This window comes from Abramis brama (assembly GCF_963993115.1).
Source record: "Abramis brama genome assembly, chromosome: 18".
Lineage (NCBI taxonomy): Eukaryota > Metazoa > Chordata > Actinopteri > Cypriniformes > Leuciscidae > Abramis > Abramis brama.
The window spans coordinates 4138111-4144110 of record NC_139980.1 but is presented as its reverse complement, the minus strand read 5'-3'; positions in this window follow the sequence as shown (position 1 = coordinate 4144110).

Sequence of the window (6000 nt, the reverse complement as noted above, 5' to 3'; positions counted from 1 at the left end):
CTGATAAACCACTGACTGATACAACAGCAACAGCAGCAGTGCTGACCACGACACTTGAGAATGATCACCGACACCTGTCATCATCCAATGAAATCACAGCTTTTTTTAATCACTGTTTTGAGACAAATCATTGTTTGATTTGCGAACATCCTCTGCCGTCTGGTCGCTTCCGCTTCAAGCCGGACTCGTCTCGCGCTAACGGTAATTTCCTTTCACTGTCCACGTTTTGATTTCGGCTAATCAATTTTGGCGAATGCAAACAACGTGATTATTGTTCATGAGTCTAACATCCAGCCACGCAAGAAAACATGTAATCTACCTGAGGGAATAATATGCTCAAAAAACATTTCTGATTATTATTAATGTTTTAAAGCTTTTAGAAAGTACATAGAAAGCTTTTGTAACATTATCTTAACTGTCACTTTTGATTAATGTAATGCATCCTTGCTGAATAAAAGTAGGCAATTACTTTCTTTATTTTTTTCCCCAAAAAATAATCTTACTAACCCCAAACTTTTGAACTGTAAGCCTAGTGTATAATGTTAAAAAAGCTTTCTATTTTAGATAAATGCTGTTATTTTGAACTATGGTTTGTTTGTAATGTGTAATGTTTGTTTGTAACTTTTTTCATGTATGACATTAAAATTATTTTTAGAATTAAATACATAAATAGGTTAAGCAATACAAATGTGTTTATGTCTGATAACCTTTTAAACACAAACTTAACTGCAGACACTGAAATGACGTACACTGTGTGATACAGTACAAATATTTTGAGTGTCCCTCATTTTCCTATAAATAACCACGATTGTCCCGCATTTTCCTTTTCTGAAGTTGGCAACCCTAACTGTCACACACACACACATGCAGGAATACAAACAAACGCAAGCATGCACACACACTGACATCCACACGCACAGACACACACACAAACACACACGCGCACACACATGTACGCACGCATACATACACGCACAGACACACACACACACAGACACACACATACACAAACACACACACATACACACACACACAGACAGACATGTACTACTACTTTTTTTAGGTATATACATAAACACGCAATACAGCCAAATTGCTCCACGTCATTTCTTTTTGTGGAAAGCCAGTGCAGGCCTGAGCGGCGGTCATATTTTGTACCGCCATGCGGTACATCTAGTTTTTCTATTTTTACCCAAAATGGGGAGATGATAGCGATATGGAGCGCTAAACACTCACATGTCATCTGTTTCATTCATACTGGAAGTCCAGTAGCCTACATACCGATTCATCCCTCATGCAGTCCACAAGTGAGATTCAGAGAAGTAACTTATGTTATGTCATTTCAGGAAATGCCTTATATGGATATAATAACATGCAAATAGAGACGTTATTTTCAGATATAGATTATATATCTGTGTTCATCAAGCTATCTCAGGTATTTTCATAAGAATGATGTATGTCTTTAAAGGGATAGTTCACCCAAAAAGGAAAATTAGCCCATGATTTACTTACCCTCAAGTCATCCTAGGTGTATATGACATTCTTCTTTCAGACATTAAAAAATGTCCTGGCTCTTCTAAGCTTTATAATGGCAGTGAATGGCTTGAGAAAATTTGAACCCCCCAAAATGCATCCATCCATGATAAAAGTGCTCCACTTTTACTCCAGGGGGTTAATAAAGGCCTTCTGAAGTGAAGCCATGCGTTTGTGTAAGGAAAATACCCATATTTAAAACTTAATAAACTATAATCACTATAGCTTCCGCCAGACGGCCGTACGCATCGATTTACGGTGGAAGAGTAACCCCTAACCCGATGCACAGCGTAATGACGAACGTGGAAGCTCAGAGGAAAGAGCTAAACAAAACACCGGTCGCGAATTAGCAATTTTGAAGAGAAATTTAATAGAAGAGGAGCTTAAGTTTGTTGCACAGCCCTATTTGTTTAAACCGCGAGAGGCATCTAAGCTTACGATACTCCTACGTCATACATGCGCCACAGGTTACTCTTGTGGCGCAGGTCGAATTGCATAGTATGCGTACGGTCGTCTAGCAGAAGCTAGTTATTTTAGATTATAAAGTTATAAATATGGGTATTTTTCTTAGAAAAACCCATGACTTTGCTTCCGAAGGCCTTTATTAACCCACTGGAGCCGTGTGGAGTAAATTATTTTTTCCAGCCATTCACTCCCATTATAAAGCTTGGAAGAGCCAGGACATTTTTGAATATAACTCTGATTGTATTCGTCTGAAAGAAGAATGTCACATTCACCTAGGAGGACTTGGGTTAGTAAATCATAGGCTAATTTTCATTTTTGGGTGAATCCTTTAATGCAATGCTAATCAACATAGCTTGTATCATAGAATTGAATACAATAATATATTCTCACTATGTGTTAAGAAGCAACATGAAACCACAGAAGTAATTTCAAACACGACTGACATGTATTGTGATTTTGGAGCAAAACATGATATTACACACAAATTGTAGTGTACGCTCATAAACGGTCATACTAGCTTTCCCTGTTGTCAAGAGTGATTGTTTTATTACTAATTTTGAAAAGTAAGTCCAGGTAAGATCATTTGAATGTTTTCATTTGAATCATTTCATAATTGAAAGCAAAGAAGGTTAAGTGAGAGGTCCGATAAAAAAAAAGAGAGATTTACAACAGTAGCCTAAATAAAAAAGTGGCATTAAAAAAAAAATCGTTCTACCGAAAATGTGCTGGGAGATGGCTGGGAGCCCACTGTTGCTATAGTAACGAACTACACTTTTACATGCATCTGATTGACAGATAAATCATGCAATCTTACTTCACTGTTGTTGAGGTTTTTTCAGTCTTGTACAATTTGCTGACCCATTTCAGGAGTTGCCATAATTAAAATTTGAAATAAGAATATGAGCATAGCTCACTTACCGTCACTGAAATGTTAGCGATACTGATTCAAAAAACGGGCGCCAGAGATTGAACGTCAAAGCGCGGTTTCTACGCCCCGGCCCCCAGCCGAACTGGAAGTTTTGATTGGTTTTGCACCCGAATCAGACCTGTCTGTTATTGGCTGAAGCGCATCAGACCTGTCTGTGATTGGCTTAAACGCAGGGCTCCACCGCAATAATTTGAAAAATGTCTGTATAAATGTCAGCTCGCTCTGTCGGCACCTTTGTCAAGTACCTTATAGCCTACTTTTGGTTAAAAATAAATGTAGCGAAGTTGAATACTTTATTTTTATTCAACTCAAGTAAAAGTACTACAATTTAATTATACTCAAGAAAGTAGAAAAAATAGAAAAATCTACTCAAGTACTGTAACGAAAGAATTTGTAATTAGTTACTTTCCACCTCTGTGCATCGTACTATGGTAACGTTAGTAAAGCAGCGAGTTATGTCGTTGTATGGGAAACCCACCGCTGTTTTTTTTTTTTTTTAATGTATAAAGTTGAAATGGTAAGAAAATTGGGGGTAGAAGAAACAATTATTGATGAGAATTGGGAAACAATATTTTTGTTTGGTTTTAAAGCCAATAATGTTAGTTTTTTAAATATGATATTAGCAGTTGCAAGATTGATAGTTTGGAAAAGAAGAAATATAGTAAAGGGAAAAAAAGGGAACGTTTCATTATGTAAACTTTTTAAACAAAAGATTTGTTTTATTCTTCAAGTATTATATGATTATTTTAAAATGGAAGCGAAAGAAGTATTTGACAATAATTTTGTGCAGAATAACCCTTTTGTTGAAAAAACAACATTTCATTTCAGTGTAATATTGCCTGTATGTGATTCTGATTGTTTTTAAATATTTAAAAAACAAACAAACAAGAGGTCTGACTGTTTTCTAACTGAAGTTTCGGTAGATTTATGAAGTTCGCTTTACTTGCGTAAGGTCCCCAGTTTAAAACTGGGTGGAAACAAGTGGAGGTGTTTTTAATATACATGCTGAAATTCGCTACAAAGTCCTTACTTTTGAGAAGGGGGAAGGCCATCGTACCAAGGAGCTGTAGGCAGACTGCCATGCCGAATGAGCTTTGTTCTGTTGTTTGTGGAATTTACAGACTGTCACACTGCTTGCAGGGAAGGTTATGAGACGGAGCCATCTTTGAAAAAGCACATGCAATCGACCATGAGGTTTCTGTAGTGTAGTGGTCATCATGTTCGCCTAACTCCCATTATGAGAGGTGTTGATGTAGTGGCTTAAAAAAAGGCTGATTAAATTTTTTGTGTGGATGGATCTTAACTGCCATCAGTTTAAAGAATAATATTGGGAGTTTTTGCCTTATATTATGATAAGACAGTATGGGATCAAGAAAAATCCACAAGTCGGGACTTGAACTCGGGTCGGCCAAAGCCCAAAAGTGCTAAATGTCGGTGCACTGGCCAATTGTCTATCGGGGACAAATGTTAAACAACAGTTTGATGAATATTTGACCTCACTGCAAAGAAACATGGGGGGGACAGAATCCGACTACAACCAAACCAGCTGTCGAAATCTGTTCCCCCACTCCCATTATGAGAGGTGTTGATGTAGTGGCTTAAAAAAAGGGTGATTACATTTTTTGTGTGAGTTGAACTCATGACTCAAACTTTACAATCACGCTGCTGACCCAAGACTTGAAGTTGTGAACTGGGAAAGTGGTGATGGTTTAATGACCACCCAGCTCCAGACATGGACAAAACGGCCAATTCTTTCGGGCCACACTCGAACGCTGGCCCGACCTGCTGCGGTTCTTGGGAGCAAGCCGCAAAAAGTCCTCTGTTTTTAAACTAACGCATGTAGCTCTGCTGTGAGCAGGACATTCAAAAATACCAGAAACTTGTAAATGTTCCCCTCCACAGAAGTCTTTAGTAAAAGGCGAAAGATATATGCGTGAATGAAGAGAAACTCGAGCTGTACCTATGAGACGCTGGGACAATGTGCTCCCACGCACATGCCGCCATGCTCAGCAAGGGTATGCAAAATGTTTGGTCTGCCAACAAAAATAGCAGCTTTTTGCCATTTTAAGTACACTGGGCAGTCTATCGTTTCAGTCGCTTTTAAACAAGCGTACACTAGAAGAGGTTGGACCGTTTTCCAACTGAAGTTTCCGTAGTGTAGTGGTTATCACGTTCGCTTTACACACAGGGTCCCCAGTTCAAAACTGAGCGGAAACATTTGGAGGTGTTTTTAATATACATGCTGAAATTCACTACAAAGTCCTTACCTGCTGGCCCAACCTGCTGCAGATCTTCAGAGCAAGCCGCGAAAAGTTCTCTATTTTTTAACCAACATACGTAGCTCTGCTGTGAGCAGGGCATCCAAAAATACCAGAAACTCGTAAATGTTCCCCTCCACGGAAATCTTTAGTAAAAGGCAAAAGATTTATGCGTGAATGAAAAGAAACTCAAGCTGTACCTATGAGACGTTGGGACAATGTGCTCCCACGCACATGCCACCATGCTCAGCAAGGGTAATGTCTGGTGCAGGCTCCTCCCACCCAGCTTTTTTTCTTTAAAAAAACAAACAAACAAAAAACAATAATACAGCCATTTCCATTAGAGGAAGGAGCAAATGTAATAAGAATCTTCCCCATCACCAGGTGACCGCGAACCCTGTCTAAGAGGATGACACTGAAGCCGATAGTACATTGAAGACCAGTGGTAGTATTCGCATGAGATTGTTATGAACTTCCTGGAAGCTAAATGAACAAACCCTTCACATCTCCTTGGATTGCAAGTGGATTCCTCCGTAGGACAGGGTGAGCTCCTCTTCCTGCCCCCCTTGGCCAAAATAAAAGGTTTAAATAATAATAACTCCCATAATGGAAAGCATAACCAGCATTAAGTGACTTCTCAACGGTTCAGCATACAGTGCCTAATCTCCGCCTGTCACGCGGAAGACCGGGGTTGCATTCCCCGACGGGGAGGCTTCTTCTTTATCATGGCCAAACATCTTGCATGAGCTCAGGCTTTACCGTGGAAGCCGCTGATAAAGCCAACCCGCCGTTCAAGACTCACCTGATGATGGTTAG